Source organism: Rhinatrema bivittatum, chromosome 6 (genome assembly GCF_901001135.1).
Source record: "Rhinatrema bivittatum chromosome 6, aRhiBiv1.1, whole genome shotgun sequence".
NCBI classification, from domain to species: Eukaryota; Metazoa; Chordata; class Amphibia; order Gymnophiona; family Rhinatrematidae; genus Rhinatrema; species Rhinatrema bivittatum.
In genome coordinates this window covers 223,538,367-223,559,167 of record NC_042620.1, presented here as the reverse complement: position 1 = coordinate 223,559,167, position 20,801 = coordinate 223,538,367, and positions in this window count along the sequence as shown.

Genomic DNA, 20,801 nt, shown 5'->3' with positions numbered 1-20,801 from the left:
TTTGTTGCACTTGGAACTGAGTTCCCTTGGTATCAGGGATCTCATTACCGATCCTTTGGGATTGAGGTGTCTTTCAGACTGAAAGGACCTGAAGATTGAAGAGTCATTGTAAGGAGTTCTGCCCAATGCAGAAAACTACAGGAGCTGAAGGAATATCTAAGGACTGTGTTTATGTTGCTGACTTGAGTGAGCACTCCATGAAATGAGAGTGCCCATATGGTACTATATAAGGAGAGACAAAGCATTGCAGAAGAGTTCAGGAAAGGTATGAGAACTGAGACTATTTTCTGTTAAAGTATTAGGACTATGATTCTAGCTACCATACAGTGGGGAGAACTAGAATAAAATTGGAAGATGGAGGAGAATTGAATTATCTTCAGTCTGATAAATCTGGGTACCAGAAGTAATTGGAGTAACTGGAAAAAGAAAGTGATCAAGTATTAAGAAGTGTGTTTCCAAAGGAATTAAGAGACCTTGCCAAAAGAGTGAGGTCACAAATGTATTAATTTTTCTGCTATCAATATTTATTGACATTATCAAAATCTAAAATGAAGCTGTACATATTCTTGAACCATCAAATCAACTATCAGGTAATGAAGTTGGGAACCACCCTTTTTCTCAGTGTGTTTTGGCTGAAAAGACCTGTGATGGTTATTAGTGCTATTTACAAGGGACAGGGAGAGGCTTGTACTAGGGACTATTGCAAAGGGCCTGGGAACTATTGTTCCCTCCACCACAGAGAGGCCTGGAACTCAGAATGTAATTGCTATCTGAAGAGGGAGATTTGGTGCAAAAAGGGTCCTTCCATCTATCAATCCTTTTTCTTTCTATCTGCCCCTGGGCCCTGCTAAAGGATCCGTCCCATCCAGGGGTTACAAATATACTTGAAATAGTTTCATAAGTGGATATGTGATTTAGCATTGACAAATACTTGAAGTCATGGAGTTTAAGATATTTGAATTGTCATCCATTTATTTAATTTATATATTTATATCTCATATTTTATATTGCTCAATCTCAAGAGTTTAGGGCAGTATACAGTATTAATAATAATTACAATAATCAAAGACAATAAAGCAACAATAATAAAAGACCATAAATACTACAAAAAATAAATAATGCATAATATCTGCTGCAGATTATTTACTTAGATGTAAATTGTCAGGTGCATAATAATCAAAACTATTACTGAGGGTAAAACAATGTTTATTGCCCACCCTCCACATGGATAAAAATACCCATGTATGTCAGCAATGTGGGTATTTTAACTTGTGTTTCCAGGCTTTCCGAGGAGGAGATTTATTGGGGGAGGCACTTATATGCATGGTTTTGAATAATCAAATTTACCAGCATATTTTTGCCTTGAAAATGTACCTGCCCTAAAAGAAACTTAATGTGTGCAAGTGCTTTCCAGCAAATCCCATGAATAAAATATATCCATAAAATTTGCATAAATACAGGGAGTTTGATTATCGCCTTCATAAGACATTATTTGTCATTAAGAGTATAACTAGTAATACTCAGACCTTTGCTCCTTGTGCCTGCTCATGCTAACTTAAGGGCCTTACCAAAAAATCAGTCCTAGCTATGAAAATAAAACACAATGGGGCGGAATTTAAAAGGGTTACGTGTGTATATTATGGGGGTAATTTTCAAAAGGAGTTATGCGCATAAATGTAACTACTATTGTAGCAATTTTCAAACGCTATTTACTCACGTAAAGTGCATTTATGTGAGTAATTCCTATGGACAATTCAATGGCATATATTGTAGCAATTTTCAAAAACCCACTTACTCGAGTAAAGTGCATTTACTCGAATAAAGCCCAGTTTTACTCAAGTAAATGCTTTTAAAAATCAGGCCTTATGCGCGTAACCCTGAAAACCTGCTCCTGCACGAGCCGAGCCTATTTTTCATAGGCCCGGCGACGCGCGCAAGCCCCGGGACGCATGTAAGTCCCGGGGCTTGAAAAATTGGGTGGGGCGTGGTCGAGGAAGGGCGGTCTGGGGTGGGGTGTGGCCATAGCCAGAGGCCTCTCCACTGCTGCTGGCGTGCGCAACCTACGCCTGCCAAGAGGCAAGCGTAAATAAAAAAATAAAGGTAGGGGTGGGATTTAGGTAAGGCTGGAGGGCGGATTAGATAGGGGAAGGGAGGGGAAGGTGGGGGAGGCGGGAGGGAATGGGGAAAACCATTGGGGCTCCCCTAGGGCTCGGCGCGTGCAAAGTGCACAAGTGTGCACCCTCTTGCGCGCTGACCCCCGATTTTATAACATGCGTTCGGCTACGTGCGCATGTTATAAAATCAGGCTTAGATTTGTGCACGCCGGGTTGCGCGCACAAATCTATGTCCGGGCGTAGGTACGAATATCTAGCCCAATTTGAGCATTAATTTTAATTGCTTAACTTCAGATTATTAAACTAGCAACTAAATGCTGGGCTGAGAAGCCATCATGTCATTTAAAGCGTGTATAGAAAATTTCATTCCATAAGCTTGTTTTCTTACATGACATACTAGTAAACTCCTAAAATAATAATTGCATGCTAATTTTCTTTGATTAGAGATGATTATTCAAGGTTGTTAAATATCTACCACAGGCCCCTATTTATTAAAGTATGCTAAAACATTTTTAACACAAGTTAGAGTCCTGCTGTGAACTGAACATAGTATTTTTTTTATAATGAGCATTAAGCCCTTAGTAGATATTGCATTAGAGCTTAAATGCTACTTGCAACATGCACATATTATTAGTGAAGGGAATGTATCTGCATACTATAGCCAATAACACATGCAAATTCCCTCCCCCCACCTCCTATACATAAACACTCTTTTTCTCTCTCCCTTCTCTCTTTCTTTCCTTAAAGGGTCACAGCAGACTAGTAACCATTCCAGAGCAGACACACCCTGGCAGACAACCTCACCTCTGTTGCAGACAAACCCTTAGAGATTACTCCCCCAAGCAGACTCCCCCCCCCCCCCAGTAGCTGCCCCCTGCTGCAGACAACCCTAGAGACAACCCCAAAAGCCAATCACTCCAGAGGAAAACAATCACTCCCCCACCTCTCTGCTCGAATACTCAAGAAGCACCTGGCTCTGCCCCAGCAAAAGCACCACTAATTCTTCCCTAAACGTCCTCCCTGGATTCCTCACCTTACCAAAACATGCAAGGTGGAAGGGTCCCTTAGATAAAAATGATCCTCATAATGCTGTTATTTTGCCCGACATATGCTAGCCCTAGTTCAAAGTATGTCAGCATCAGTGCAATCCTTTAGGCCACAGGTTCTTTCCTTATTTTTCTCCCCTTCAAGTCTCTCTCTCTCTTGATCTCCCCCAGCCCATCCACATTATTCTCTCTTCCCCTCTCAGCGCAACCTCATCAATCTCTCTTCCCAGCCCATCCCCTCATTTTTATGGCTTCCCTTTTTCTAACCTATCCACCCTCTCTTCACCTACTCCTGTCCATCCCCATCCCTTACTCTAGAGTCCAGCCGCCTCTACTTCTATGTCCCATATGGGTAACTCACACACACACAATCTTTGTAGCTCTTATCCAGACAGTTTTCTTGTTGAGGCATTCACTGTAGTTTGCCTTCCTTTTCTGATGAGCAGCTGCCACCAATGCACCAACTCCCAAGCCTTCTACTCATAACAATGGCACCATGTAGCTCTCCTCTCACAACTGCTGAGTCTCACAGTCCCCCAAAATGCAACTGTGTCTTACTGGCTTTGTCTGACTGGCATGCTCACTGGCATAGCCTGATTTTCAATAATTTATGTAAATAAACAAATGCACATGTAAGTGGGCCCATGGAGACGTATCGTCTGAAACAACACATGTATGTTTCAGTATGAGTGTATATTTGAAAGGAACGAAAATGCATGCTTTCACTACCTATTTTATAAAATTACACACATGGTTTATGCAGCATTTAGAACTCTAAACAGGCTGGTTCCCAACTTCATTACCTGATAGTTGATTTGATGATTCAAGAATACGTACAGCTTCATTTTAGATTTAGATAATGTCAATAAATATTGATAGCAGAAAAATTAATACATTTGTGACCTCTCTCTTTTGGCAACGTCTCTTAATTCCTTTGGAAGCACACTTCTTAATACTTGATCACTTCCTTTTTCCAGTTACTCCAATTACTCCTGTTACCCAGATTTATCAGATTGAAGATAACTCATTTCCCCTCCAGCTTCCAATTTAATTCTAGTTCTCCCCACTGTATGGTAGCTAGAATCATAGTCCTAATACTTTAACAGACAATAGTCTCAGTTCTCATACCTTTCCTGGTAGGTGGAAGGGAAGGGAGGGGGGCAGGCTGATATTTCAATTTATAAAACACCAGGATGGGGGGGCTCTGTGCTATTTAAAGGTTTTGTAAGATCAATAGCATGGGATCTTCTTAGCGTTTTGGTAATTGCCAGGTTCTTGTGGCCTGGTTTGGCTTCTGTTGGAAACAGGATGCTGGGCTTGATGGACCCTTGGTCTGACCCAGCATGGCAATTTCTTATGTTCTTATGAGAGCACAGCCCGATAGGGCCTTTGTAAGATTATTTTTGGGGGGAGGAAGGGGATTGACCCACTGGCCCCTTTATTTGTTTGCTTTTGATTCTTTATAACAGCGGCTACTTAGTCGGTTATCTTTTAAAGATATTCAGTTAAGTAGCAAGTTATTTGGCTACTCAAGGCCGGATAACTTTAGATTTGCTCAGAAGTAGGTCTAAAGTTACCCAACTAATCTAGCTGGTTATTTGGCTAAGTTTGATGGATAAGTGACTGAATATTCCCACAGTAGCCATTTAGATGGCTACTCATCATAAACAAAATTAAATTAAATAAAAACCCTATGAAATTTTGTTTATATTTTTTTTCATTTGCCCTATTGATTTTAGTGTACACAATTTCCATTTAGTGATCATTAAATTAGTATGCTAAATAGTGCACTTAATGGAAATTGTGCACATTGACATTAATAGTGTGCACTAAATGTTGCAGTCAGTCAACTTAAAACCAAACCAAAGGCTGGAGCAGTTTGTTTGCTTCTCAATCCCCATTGGCTTTCTTTCTCTCTCCACATTTTAGCTTTTTGTGTTGCCAAGTCTTCAAGGTAGACTGTGGGAGAAGGTGCCACCTGGTAACTGAGAGGTAAACTTTCAAAAGAGGCGCACATAAAAAGTAACGTGTGCATGCATAAAACATCACATTTGCAAGTATATGCTATTTTAAAAATTGCAACATACATGTGCAAATCAAGGACCGTGAGTACATTGATTCATACTATAAAGGAGCGGGCCAGGTCCAATCCAGGCAGGTTGTAAAATAGTGCATATGCTGGTATTTTACAGCCTGCCAAAGTGATGTGCATATTTACTTCTCAGTATCTGGTGTAAGTGATCATAAACATCTTAAAAGTGAAAAATGGAGAAGTCTGGGTGATATGGAGGGACTTCAGGCTGAAAAGTCAGGAATGTCTTCATGAGTTGCAGATTGAATGGGCGAACTGATAGTCTAATTGATATTATAGTTATAAAATCCCCTAACTTTCTTATGTAAAAACCCACTTACGGGAGATAAATACATCTAAATAACGCAAATAAAATCTATTTGCATATCCCTTCAATATTCAAAGTACAAATATTCTTTATTGGGCATCCAAATGGCAGATGAAATTTAATGTGGACAAGTGCAAGGTGATGCATATAGGGAAAAATAACCCTTGCTTTAGTTACACAATGATGGGTTCCATATTTTGGAACCCATCATTCCTTTTCTAATAATTCCCAACATTCTGTTTGCTTTTTTGACTGCCGCAGCACACTGAACCGACGATTTCAATGTGTTATCCACTATGACACCTAGATCTCTTTCTTGGGTTGTAGCACCTAATATGGAACCCAACATCGTGTAATTATAGCATGGGTTATTTTTCCCTATATGCATCACCTTGCACTTATCCACATTAAATTTCATCTGCCATTTGGATGCCCAATTTTCCAGTCTCACAAGGTCTTCCTGCAATTTATCACAATCTGCTTGTGATTTAACTACTCTGCACAATTTTGTGTCATCTGCAAATTTGATTATCTCACTCGTCGTATTTCTTTCCAGATCATTTATAAATATATTGAACAGTAAGGGTCCCAATACAGATCCCTGAGGCACTCCACTGTCCACTCCCTTCCACTGAGAAAATTGCCCATTTAATCCTACTCTCTGTTTCCTGTCTTTTAGCCAGTTTGCAATCCACGAAAGGACATCGCCACCTATCCCATGACTTTTTACTTTTCCTAGAAGCCTCTCATGAGGAACTTTGTCAAACGCCTTCTGAAAATCCAAGTATACTATATCTACTGGTTCACCTTTATCCACATGTTTATTAACTCCTTCAAAAAAGTGAAGCAGATTTGTGAGGCAAGACTTGCCCTGGGTAAAGCCATGCTGACTTTGTTCCATTAAACCATGTCTTTCTATATGTTCTGTGATTTTGATGTTTAGAACACTTTCCACTATTTTTCCTGGCACTGAAGTCAGGCTAACCGGTCTGTAGTTTCCCGGATCGCCCCTGGAGCCCTTTTTAAATATTGGGGTTACATTTGCTATCCTCCAGTCTTCAGGTACAATGGATGATTTTAATGATAAGTTACAAATTTTTACTAATAGGTCTGAAATTTCATTTTTTAGTTCCTTCAGAACTCTGGGGTGTATACCATCCGGTCCAGGTGATTTACTACTCTTCAGTTTGTCAATCAGGCCTACCACATCTTCTAGGTTCACCGTGATTTGATTCAGTCCATCTGAATCATTACCCATGAAAACCTTCTCCATTACGGGTACCTCCCCAACATCCTCTTCAGTAAACACCAAAGCAAAGAAATCATTTAATCTTTCCGCGATGGCCTTATCTTCACTAAGTGCCCCTTTAACCCCTCGATCATCTAACGGTCCAACTGACTCCCTCACAGGCTTTCTGCTTCGGATATATTTAAAAAAGTTTTTACTGTGAGTTTTTGCCTCTACAGCCAACTTCTTTTCAAATTCTCTCTTAGCCTGTCTTATCAATGTCTTACATTTAACTTGCCAATGTTTATGCTTTATCCTATTTTCTTCTGTTGGATCCTTCTTCCAATTTTTGAATGAAGATCTTTTGGCTAAAATAGCTTCTTTCACCTCCCCTTTTAACCATGCCGGTAATCGTTTTGCCTTCTTTCCACCTTTCTTAATGTGTGGAATACATCTGGACTGTGCTTCTAGAATGGTATTTTTTAACAGTGACCACGCCTCTCGGACATTTTTTACTTTTGTAGCTGCTCCTTTCAGTTTTTTTCTAACAATTTTTCTCATTTTATCAAAGTTTCCCTTTTGAAAGTTTAGCACGAGAGCCTTGGATTTGCACACTGTTCCTTTTCCAGTCATTAAATCAAATTTGATCATATTATGATCACTATTGCCAAGCGGCCCCACCACCGTTACCTCTCTCACCAAGTCCTGTGCTCCACTGAGAATTAGATCTAAAATTGCTCCCTCTCTCGTCGGTTCCTGAACCAATTTCTCCATAAAGCTATCATTTATTCCATCCAGGAACGTTATCTCTCTAGCGTGACCCGATGATACATTTACCCAGTCTATATTGGGGTAATTGAAGTCTCCCATTATTACTGCACTACCAATTTGGTTAGCTTCCCTAATTTCTCTTAGCATTTCACTGTCCATCTCACCATCTTGACCAGGTGGACGGTAGTATACCCCTATCACTGTAGTCTTCCCTGATACACAAGGGATTTCTACCCATAAAGATTCAATTTTGTATTTAGTCTCATGCAGGATGTTTATCCTGTTGGACTCTATGCCATCCCGGACATAAAGTGCCACACCTCCTCCCGACTGCTCCTCTCTGTCATTGCGATATAATTTGTACCCCGGTATAGCACTGTCCCATTGGTTATCCTCTTTCCACCATGTCTCTGGGATGCCAATTAAGTCTATGTCATCATTTACTGCTATACATTCTAATTCTCCCATCTTACTTCTTAGACTTCTGGCATTAGCATACAAACATTTCAAAGTTTGTTTTTTGATTGTATTTTTATTCTGCTTTTTAATTGATAGGGATAAGTTAGAATTTTTTAGCTCAAGTGAGTTTTTAGTTACAGGCACTTGGACTACTTTTCTAATTATTGGAACCTCACTGTCGGGATGCCCTAATTCTAATGCATCATTAGTATCCTTTAAAGATACATCTCTCCGAACCATGCGCTGCTGAGCGACTGTCGGCTTTCCCCTTTGTTCTAGTTTAAAAGCTGCTCTATCTCCTTTTTAAAGGTTAGCGCCAGCGGTCTGGTTCCACCCTGGTTAAGGTGGAGCCCATCCCTTCGGAAGAGACTCCCCCTTCCCCAAAAGGTTCCCCAGTTCCTAACAAAACTGAATCCCTCTTCCTTGCACCATCGTCTCATCCACGCATTGAGACTCCGGAGCTCTGCCTGCCTCTGGTGACCTGCGCGTGGAACAGGGAGCATTTCAGAGAATGCTACCCTCGAGGTTCTGGATTTAAGCTTTCTACCTAAGAGCCTAAATTTGGCTTCCAGAACCTCCCTCCCACATTTTCCTATGTCGTTGGTGCCCACGTGTACCACGACAGCCGGCTCCTCCCCAGCACTGTCTAAAATCCTATCTAGGTGACGCGTGAGGTCCGCCACCTTCGCACCAGGTAGGCATGTTACCAAGCGATCCTCACGCCCACCCGCCACCCAGCTATCTACATTCCTAATAATCGAATCACCAACTATGACGGCCGACCTAACCCTTCCCTCCTGGGCAGTAGGCCTTGGGGAGATATCCTCAGTGCGAAAGGACAATGCATCACCTAGAGAGCAGGTCCTTGCTACAGGATCCTTTCCTGCTACATCTGGTTGGTGCTCTCCCATTATGAGACCTTCTTCCTCCAAGGCAGCACCAGGGCTGCCAGTCTGAAGTTGGGACTGGACTACTATGTCCCTGAAGGTCTCATCTATATACCTCTCTGTCTCCCTCAGCTCCTCCAGGTCTGCCACTCTAGCCTCCAGAGATTGGACTCGTTCTCTGAGAGCCAGGAGCTCTTTGCATCACATGCACATGTACAACTTCTCACCGGTGGGTAAAAAATCATACATGTGACACTCGATGCAAAAGACTGGGAAGCCCCCCTCTTGCTGCTGGACTGCTGCCTTCATCTCAATTTTGATCAGTTCCTAGTTAAGTTTTAGGTTGCTATGGGAGTAGGAATGTGTCTAAGTTCCTTTAAATGTATTAGTGAATTCACTATATGTCTGGTAGTGGCCTACTGGGGTCTGATCGAATTCTCAATAAAGTTTTTGTTGATGGGGTTTTTTTTTTGGGTTTTTTTTGTGCAAGTGGCACCTGCCTATAAATTAAGGGATGAGCTTGGGGTGGGTGGGCGAGGGGTGGGAGGGTTGGGAATTACAAACAGTCTAACTTTAGTTAGTCAGCCTGAGTGACTCACAGCTCCCTTGATTAACAAATGTTGTTCCCTATTCAAACATAATCACACTACCTCAACACCTTTCCAAGGTGACTAACTGAGCTGAACTATTCAACTTTTTTACTTTGGTATATACTGCTCCTAGCTTATTTCTAGCTTCTGGCTACTTTTTTGTGGGGGGTTTTTTTGTGTTTTTTTTTGTTTTTCAATACAATGCACTCAGTTATTTATTAAATAAAACACTTAGCTCTTTAAAAGTCTGGAGGACACTTTAATAGTCAGGCAGACTTTTAAAAAATAAACACACTACCTACTGCTACCTTATTGACTGACTAAAAATACAAACAGTCTAACTTGTGTATTCACTGCCTACCTACTGCTACCTTATTGACTGACTATTTAAAAATGCAAACAGTCTAACTTGTTTTATTCACTGACTGACTATTAAAGGCACAAACACACTAAATAATATTCCCAAATAGTTAACTTTGCCCCAATACTTTTAAAAAAGTCAATGTCAATGTCCCAAGCAAAAACTTACTGATTCCTTTCAGCCACCAGCAAGGTGATCCTCTCCTCTCAGTGTTTCTTGGAGGAGAAGTCCATTACCTGCTATTAAGTTCACATAGGGGCAGATTTTAAAACGAGCGCGAATAGCCTACTTTTGTTTGCGCTCCAGGCGCAAACAAAAGTACGCTGGATTTTAGTAGATACGCGCGGAGCCGCGCGTATCCGCTAAAATCCTGGATCGGCGCGCGCAAGGCTATCGATTTCGTATAGCCGGCGCGCGCCAAGCCGCGCTGCCTACCCCCGTTCCCTCCAAGGCCGCTCCGAAATCGGAGCGGCCTCGGAGGGAACTTTCCTTTGCCCTCCCCTCACCTTCCCCTCCCTTCCCCTACCTAACCCACCCGCCCGGCCCTGTCTAAACCCCCCCCTTACCTTTGTCGGGGGATTTACGCCTCCCAGAGGGAGGCGTAAATCCCCGCGCGCGAGCGGGCCTCCTGCGTGCTGGGCCACGACCTGGGGGCGGGTACGGAGGGCGCGGCCACGCCCCCGGACCGCCCCGGGCCGTAGCCATGCCCCCGTACCCGCCCCCAAAACGCTGCCGACACGCCCCCGAAACGCCACGACGACCGGGCCCGCCCCCGACACGCCCCCCTCGGAGAACCCCGGGACTTACGCGAGTCCCGGGGCTCTGCGCGCGCCGGGAGGCCTATGTAAAATAGGCTTCCCGGCGCACAGGGCCCTGCTCGCGTAAATCCGCCCGGTTTTGGGCGGATTTACACGAGCAGGGCTCTGAAAATCCGCCCCTTAGAGAATAGCCACTGCCATTAGCAATGGTAACATGGAATAGACTTAGTTTTTGGGTACTTGCCAGGTCCTTATGGCCTGGATTGGCCACTGTTGGAAACAGGATGCTGGGCTTGATGGACCCTTGGTCTGACCCAGTATGGCATTTTCTTATGTTCTTATGATCTTATGTTAAATATGAGTGTATATCATTTGTGCACACTTTTCTGGCTAGATATCATCTTTACTGCTACTTAGGAGGATATATGTAAACTTATCTGGCTCTATAACACTTTTTTTTAAATTTTTCCAACTATCTTACATACTTGTATATGTCCAATAAGGCTGAATTTGTGTGGTTCATGGTTTTTCCATATGCAAGCATGTATGTGTGCATATATATTCATATTTTATAACCTGTGCATATCATTTGCATGTATGTTATAAAATATAGTAGTAAATTTCTGTGCACTCATATACATGCACATGTGGGCGCATGCGATCAGTTTTGAAATGTATCCTCCCTATAAGTATTCAAGTGCATATTTTGAATTTCTCAAACCATGGTGGAAACTAGTCTGACATTTTGAGATATGCATAGATTAAGTCTACCAATCTTGCTTTGTTTTTGTTTTTTAAGGGACATGGTAAGTGCAAAAGTATAGTTTGAATCTGCCAGTCATGTATTGTATTTTTTTTTTCTAATTCAAGACCAGATATATAAACTCTAAGGATATGGCTATTTGCTGCTTTGCTTTGAGGGAATTGAGGCGATAACAGCATTAGCACATTGTTCTTTTGAGAGATTATAGTCATTGTGATTTCAAATTAATCATTGTCTTAATATGTGATTAATTTGATTTTGTGTCAGTCTTGTAAGGCACTAGACCAGGTAGAACAGTAGACATTTAGGCATAGGCAGGTACAAGGCACAGCAGCAGCAGTGGGCCACTACAGACAATCTGCTACAGAAGACTGCTGCTTCTGAAAAACATAGGGTCAATATTTAAAGATAGCTGGATGGATAAGACTTAACCATTTATGTTACATGGGATATTCAGCGGCACGGAAATGCCACTGAATATACCTAGATAATTAGTTAAGTTAGCCAAATAAGCTTATCTGGCTAACTTTAAATCTGCTATGGGCAAGTCTAACTTATCCATCTAAGTTAAATAGAAAAGTCCAAATATCAGCACTGTGGTGTCACACTTTGGCTTTTCATTTTTTAAAAATATTTATTTATACCATTTTATCAATATACAACAATCAAGTTTACAACACAAAGAAAACAGGTTGGCTAAAATAATATCTCGTCATTTAGAATAAAGTCCCCAAGGTAGAGGGAGCCAATATCACAAATGAAGGAAATAAAAAAAATTAAGCTAAGATCCCTGTTCTGGAGAGGAATCAAGACAACAGCATGCTTTGTCTGTAGGCAGTTTTCATATGGAATTTTTACCTTTACTGCAGTATTTCAGTAAGATATTTCCTAAATGCAGAAGCAAAGTATGAGATTTCTCTTAAGTGACATTGGCTCCTTTGGCGCAACTTCCTGGAGGTTACGATAGATGATGGCCCCGTCGTTACTGAGGTTGGCATTTGAAAACCTCCTTTGGTTGGAGATAAAGTCTCACTGTCCCCTCCTTGCTTTGTGCTGCCATTCTCAAGATTGAAACATATGAGTACTGCGACAACGTCAATGCATTGTGATGAGGTTAAGGGGAAAGCCACACAGAATTCAGATTGCACTGCTGAAGGAACCATGACTCCAGCATTCGAGGAGCACTTAGAGGATTTAGATTTGCTGAATGTGGTCTCGCAGATAGAAGAGCCTTTAGGTATCTCTGCTTCAAGAGTGTGAGTCACGGCCTCCCTTGGTGAAGCACCCCCTACCCCATCTCCATGGTAACTTTAGACTCTAAGGGCCTGATTTTCAAAAGCATTTACATGCTTAAACATGGGTTGTATATATGTGAATACATTTTCCCCATTGAAGTGGGCTTTTGAAAATTGCTACAATACATGCCATTGAATTGCCCAAATGATTTACCTGCATAAATGTACTTTACATGGGTAAATTGCTTTTGAAAATTTCTACAATAGTAATTACATTTACATGTGTAAATCCTTTCGAAAATTATCCCTTAATGGGCTGTATTGGTGAGATTGGATTCCTCTATTACTAATAATTCTAGTGATGATGTCCAATTTAAATGAGTCTATTAAAGCCCTATCTGGAAAGCATGAAGTTGAAATTACAAACATGAAGGAAAAGATTAAGGAAATTGATGAAGGTTTTAAAGAAGTTAAATAAGTTAATGCCTCTTTGGCCAAAGACAAGTTGTTAGTTCATAGGCGTATGGAATATCTTGAGAACCAGATTTGTCAATTAAACCTATGTTTTCTTAATTTTCCAAGAAGTACTTCATCTCCCTTGAAAATTTCTGAAAAACTTTTAACAGATGTGCTTTCAATGTCTCCAGAAGAAATGACTCCCTTGAAAAAGATGTGTGTTCTTCAAGTGAAGAAGAAATCTTTAGCTAATGTAAATTTTTTTGATGTAACAACTAGGATTAATATGGATCTGGACTTTTCTACTTCTGAAGACTGTAGGAAGGTGGAGTCCAATAGAGCCTCACTTCTGTCATCAAAGGAACTGGCCACGCACACCTAAGTTTCACTCACATTATTATTGGTACCATTGTTTGAGTTAAAATTTCATTACAAAAAGGAACAAAAAATCATTTAAAAGGGCCATCTGAAAGGAGTAGTCCAAGGACTTCTTATCAACTTAATCCCTGGCATTCAGGGTCGGAGGAACCACTAGGCAAGCTAGGCCTGTGCCTAGGGTGCCGAGATTTAGGGGCGCCGCCGCCACTCACGGCCACTTCAGGCGGCAGAATTTTGAAAGGGGAAAATGTGCCCCTTCAAAATTCTGCCTAGCCCCTGCCTCACTCTGCTTCCCCCCCCCCCCCCATCATGCCACTCTCCCGACGCTCCCCTGGTGGTCCAGCAGAGGGCCCAGGACCGATCTGCTGCTCCCGGGGCCTTGGCTGCCACTAACCAAAATGGCGCCATGGCTTTTAGCCCCTACCATGAGACAGGGGCCAGCCAATGGCACTGGTAGCCCCTGTCACATGGTAGGGGCTGAAGGCCACCTGCGTCATTTTGAAGAGTGACAGATCACTCCTGGGCTTCTCACTGGACCAGGTATTTTGCGAGGTTTTTTGGGGGGGTGGAGGCATGTGGTCCCTGCCCCTGGAGTCAGGGCTGCGACCAGGGGCGGAGCTGGGGGTGGCACAAGGCTGAAGGTGCCTAGGGCGCTCAATCCCCTTGCACCGGCCCTGCTGGCATTTAGAAGGTCCAACAAACCTTACTTAATGGATACAAGTGAAGTTTCAAATTTACTTTGGTGGGAATTTTGATTGCAGTACTACACAATTAACACCAGTTAATTAGCAGGTGTAAAAATGTGTGAATACACTGGGAAGTGACAATGTACACATGTAGATGTCTTTTAAAATAGCAACTTGCATGTGTAAATATTGACGCCCAACCTGGAAAGTGCCTAGACTGCTCCTTTTTCACACAAGTGAATATAACTATTTTCAACTTTTATAAAATACAGAATACGTAAGTAGAGGCTACTTCTTTGTATATATGCTATATTTTATGTGTGCAACGTTTTGAAAATTCACCTTGAAGTGAAGAATAACACATCATCACAATCAAATTCAATTAACAAATCTAGCATAAAGACCTATAAAGGGAAATTTCCCACTGTGTGCCTAAGTCAGCACAGTACAAATAAATCTGTGCCGTATTTTATAAACTGTGTTGCAAGATCCACAGTTTCTAAAATGCTGTATACATCGGCCCCGAAACTATGTGCATGAGGCCTCAGGCCAGCATCATTTTGACATCACCCTTGGTGCCAATCTCAGGGCAGGCCAGTGCCATTCTTAAAATGAATCAGGTGGGGCAGGAATAAGGGGATTGTTCTTTCCCCTTTCTTCTGCCTGGGGTAAGGGGAGATGAAGAGGTCCCCAGTCCTGATTGATTTCAAAGGGGTGGGAGAGGCCTGGGGAGTCCCTGAATGGGCTTAGTTTATCTCATCTGGGTAGGTTCGAGCCACACTCTTTTGGCAGAGCTCCAAGGAAGGTCCCAGAAAGACTCAGAAACAGGAATGAGGGCCCGGCAAGGTCCTGTTTCATTTTCTTTGGGGTTTTTTTTTTTGGGGGGGGGGGTTAAGGGTTTTGTTTTGTTTTTTGTTGGCAAACAAACTTGCAAAGAAAGGAAATATTAGAAATAGAACAGTAGATACTGCAATCTGCAGTCTCTGTACTAGATTTCTTTAATATGGGTTTAATCACAGTGAATTTCAAAGATGTAGGTAAATAGCCTTCCAAGAAAGAAGCATTTCTAATAGTAGTAAGATGTTCAACCAAAGCTCCTCCTAACAGTTTGATAAATCCAGTAGGACAGGGATGCAGACTGTTTCCAGATGCTTTCAATGCACCCAAAAGTTTTGAACTTCTTTGGCATGAAGTGTTTTCAAATCTGAGAATGCGCGAGACACCTGTCTGTATGGCCTCATCTTCTACCCCTCTCACTTTCTCTTAAAATAGTTTCTCTTATCAAACATATTTTATCAGAAAAATATTTTCAAAAGATTATAATTATAATTATTTCAGTTTGAGTCAAACTAAATACCACACTGTCAGGTTTCAGGAGACCATTAGCTATTTGGAAAAGCTGTTTAAGCTTGTTTAGTGAAGATTTTATCAAATGAAAGAAATATTTCCTAATGGAAATAATCAAGGCTCTGTATTTCTTAGTTAATTCACATCACTGGAACTTATTAACATTTGCCGGATTCTTATGCAACAACCTTTCCACGTTCTACTAGCCAATACATTAAGAGTATGGAATTCAAGAGAAATAAGAACATAAGAACGTAAGAAATTGCCATGCTGGGTCAGACCAAGGGTCCATCAAGCCCAGCATCCTGTTTCCAACAGAGGCCAAACTAGGCCACAAGAACCTGACAATTACCCAAACACTAAGAAGATCCCATGCTACTGATACAATTAATAGCAGTGGCTATTCCCTAAGTAAACTTGATTAAGAGCCGTTAATGGACTTCTCCTCCAAGAACTTATCCAAACCTTTTTTGAACCCAGCTACACTAACTGCACTAACCACATCCTCTGGCAACAAATTCCAGAGCTTTATTGTGCATTGAGTGAAAAATAATTTTCTCCAATTAATCTTAAATGTGCTACTTGCTAACTTCATGGAATGCTCCCTATTCCTTCTATTATTCTAAAGTGTAAATAACTGATTCACATCTACTCATTCAAGCCCTCTCATGATCTTAAAGACCTCTATCATATCCCCCTCAGCCGACTCTTCTCCAAGCTGAAAAGCCCTAACCTCTTCAGCCTTTCCTCATAGGGGAGCTGTTCCATCCTCTTTATCATTTTGGTTGCCCTTCTCTGTACCTTCTCCATCACAACTATATCTTTTTTGAGATGTGGCGATCAGAATTGTACAGAGTACACACTGAGCTGACGATTTTAAAGTATTATCCACTATGATGCCTAGATCTTTTTCCTGGGTGGTAGCTCCTAATATGGAACCTAACATCGTGTAACTACAGCAAGGGTTATTTTTCCCTATATGCAACACCTTGCATTTGTCCACATTAAATTTCATCTGCCATTTTGATGCCCAATCTTCCAGTCTTGCAAGGTCCTCCTGTAATGTATTACAATCCACTTGTGATTTAACTACTCTGAATAATATTGTATCATCTGCAAGTTTGATAACCTCACTCATCGTATTCCTTTCCAGATCATTTATATATATATATATATGTGTATATATATATATATATATATTGAAAAGCACCGGTCCAAGTACAGATCCCTGAGGCACTCCATTGTTTACCCTTTTCCACTGAGAAAATTGACCATTTAATCCTACTCTCTGTTTTCTGTCTTTTAACCAGTTTGTAATCCACGAAAGGACATCGTCTCCTATCCCATAACTTTTTAGTTTTCTTAGAAGCCTCTCATGAGGGACATTGTCAAACGCCTTCTGAAAATCCAAATACACCTTTATCCACATGTTTATTAACCCATTCAAAAAAATGAAGCAGATTTGTTAGGCAAGACTTCCCTTGGGTAAATCCATGTTGACTGTGATCCATTAAATCATGTCTTTCTATATGCTCTATGATTTTGATCTTGAGAATAGTTTCCACTATTTTTCCTGGCATCTGAAGTCAGCATCACTGGTCTATATTTACCCAGATTGCCCCTGGAGCCTTTTTTAAATATTGGGGTTATATTGGCCACCCTCTAGTCTTCAGATACAATGGATGATTTTAATGATAGGCTACAAATTGTAACTAATAGATCAGAAATTTCATTTTTGAGTTCCTTTAGTACCCTAGGATGCATACCATCTGGTTCAGGTGATTTGCTACTCTTTAATATGTCAATCTGGCCTATTACATCTTCCAGGTTCACAGTGATTTCATTCAGTTCGTCTGACTCATCACCCCTGAAAACCATCTTCGGAACTGGTATCTCCCCAACATCCTCATTGGTAAACACGGAAGCAAAGAATTCATTTAGACTTTCTGCAATGGCCTTATCTTCCCTAAGAGCCCCTTTAACCCCTTTGTCATCTAATGGTCCAACCGACTCCCTCACAGATTTCTTGCTTCTGATATATTTAAAACAGTTTTTATTATGAGTTTTTGCCTCTATGGCCAATTTCATTTCAAATTCCCTCTTCGCCTGTCTTATCAATGTTTTACACTTAACTTGACAAGGCTTATGTTTTATACTATTTTCTTCAGATGGATCCTTCTTCCAATTTTTGAAGGATTTTTTTTGCCTAAAATAGCCTTTTTCACCTTACCTTTTAACCATGATGGTAATCGTTAAGTGGCCCACCACCGTTACCTCTCTCACCAAATCCTCCGTTCCACTAAAGAATTAAATCTAAAATAGCTCCCTCTCTTGTTGGTTCTTGAACTAATTGCTCCATGAAGCAGTCATTTATTACATCCAGGAATTGTATGTTTCTAGCAAGTCCTGATGCTATATTTACCTAGTCAATATTGGGGTATTTGAAATCTCCCATTATTATTGCACTGCCAAATTGGTTAGCTTCCCTGATTTCTCTTAGCATTCATCATCTGTCTGACCATTTTGTCCAGGTGGATGGTAGTATACTCCTATCACTATACTTTTACCCAACACACATGGGATTCCTACCCATATAGATTCTACTGAGCATTTAGTCTCTTGTATGATCTTTATCCTGTTGGACTCTATACCATCCTGGACATAAAGTGCCACACCCCCACCAAGATGATCCTCCCTATCAGTGCACTATAATTTGTACCCTGATATAGCACTGTCCCATTGGTTATCCTCCTTCCACCAAGTCTCTGTGATGCCAATTATATCAATCTCATCATTTGCTGCTATACATTCTAACCCTCCCATCTTACTTCTTAGACTTCTGGCATTGGCACACAGACATTTCAAAGTGTGTTTTTTGTTTGTATTAACCTGCTTTTCAGTTGTTAGGGATAATTCGGAAATCATTAGCTTTGGTGATTTTTTACATATAGGCACATGGACTATGTTTGCTTTTAATGGAACCTCTCTGTTGGGATGCCCTAACTCTCCTGTTTCATTAGTATCCTTCTAGGTTACATTTCTCTGAACCATGCACTGCTGAGTGACTGTCGGCTTTCTCCCTTGTTCTAGTTTAAAAGCTGCTCTATCTCCTTTTTGAAAGTTAGTGCCAGCAGCTTGGTTCCACTCTGGTTAAGGTGGAGCCCATCCTTTCGGAAACGTCTCCCCTTTCCACAAACATTTCCCCAGTTCCTTACAAAGCTGAATCCCTCTTCCCTGTACCATTGTCTCATCCACGCATTGAAACTCTGGAGCTCTGCCTGCCTCTGGGACCTGCACTTGGAACAGGAAGCATTTCAGAGAATGCCACCCTGGAGGTTCTTTATTTCAGCTTCCTACCTAAAATCCTAAATTTCACTTCCAGAACCTCTCTCCCACATTTTCCTATGTCGTTGGTGCCCACATGTACCATGACAGCCGGCTCCTCCCCAGCACTGTCTATAATCCTATCTAGGTGACGCGTGAGGTCTGCCACCTTCACACCAGGCAGGCAAGTTACCAGGCGGTCCTCAAGTCCACCAGCCACCCTGCTATCTACATTTCTAATAATCAAATCACCGACTATGATGGCTGGCCTAACCCTTTCCTCCTGGGCAGTAGCGTGGGAGACTTGTCCTCAGTGCAAGAGGACAATACAGCACCTGGAGAGCAGGTCCTTGCTACAGGATCACTTCCTGCTACACCAGGGTGATGTTCTCCTACTGGGAGACCTTTCTGATCAAAGGCAGCACTGGGGCTGCCAGACTGGATTTTGGACCTGGCTACTATGTCCCTGAAGGTCTCAACAATGTACCTCTCTGTCTGCCTCAGCTCCTCCAAATCTGCTACTCTAGCCTCCAGAGATTAGACTCGTTCCCTGAGAGCCAGGAGCTCTTTGCACCGAGTGCACACATATACAATCTCTCACCGGCAGGTAAAAAATCATATATGTGACACTCAATGCAAAAGACTGGAAAGCCCCCCTCTTGCTGCTGGACTGCTGCCTTCATCTTAGTTTTATTGAGTTCCTAGTTAAGTTTAGGATACTAAGTGAGTTGGAATGAGAGTACTTTAAATTTACAGGTGAATTTACTAATTAATCAGCTAGTGTCCTACAAGGGGATGATTACATTTTCAATAAGGGCTGGTACAATAGTATTATTTAGATAAGACTCTGATTGATTTTTAATGAGAAAGTGTCTCGTGCTTAAAATTCAAGGGTTGAGTGGGTGGGAAAGACAGACACTAGAATTAACTATCTCTGGCTTCCTTATTAGCGCAGACACACACAAACTCTAAAGAATATATCCCTTAATTTCACCTTTCACCAAACGTTTATAAGCCCAAACATTTCTGAAAGCTATACTTACCCATCCTCTTTAACCACCGTTAAATTAATCTTCACTCAGTTAATGGAAGGGTTTGAGATTCGGCGCATGCTTCTGGTCCTCCTCTACTGCAAAGGGTACAGGGCCTCTGGAAGCTGGGGCTGTGGAAGACAATCCCTGGATTGCTTGCGGTGACCTCTGGACTCCTCTCCTGGGGGATACTGGGAGCAGTATGCAGATGAGCCTTCCAGTCCTCCTCTATTGTAAAGGGTGTGGGGCCTCTGGAAGCTGAGGCTATGGAAGTCAATCTCTGGATCGCTTGCGGTGACCTCTGGACTCCTCTCCCAGGGGATGCTGGGAGCAGTATGCAGATGAGCCTTCCGGTACTCCTCTACTGGCGTCTTAGATTTCAATAAAAAAAAAAGAAGAAATTTAATTGGAGCAAGGAGATCCATCACTAAGAACCTCATTGTTCCAAGTATTAACCATGTCATCAACTGAGTTGTATAAACCCTAAAGATAAATCACATTTGTGCGGAACATTTCAGTCTGAGTCCCCTTAGAAAATCATTTTTATTATATTTCCTTTTTAATTAAAGAGGCCAATATTCAAAGGCATTTAGCTGAATAACTCACAAATTATCTGGCTAAATGCTGAGCTTTGAATATCACTGTTAGTTATCTAGCTAACTTTTAGCTGGATAAATAATTATCCAGCTAAAAATTAGATGAACAAGCAATGGTGGTTTCAGGGATGTTCTGAGCAGGAACAAGTTAGACAGGAAACTTATCTGGCTAACTCTGATATTAGGGATTAGCCACATACGTTTTTTGGTTAACTCTAGCTGGGCCAAGGAACAGGTTTAAAGTTTTCTAGGAATGTGTTCTCAGGTAACTATAGATCTAACCAGCTATATTCAAAAGAAGGTGACATGTGGGACTTGCTCAGACAAAATTTAGCCAGGAAACAGGGGAAAATATATATTGGGGGGTTTTCT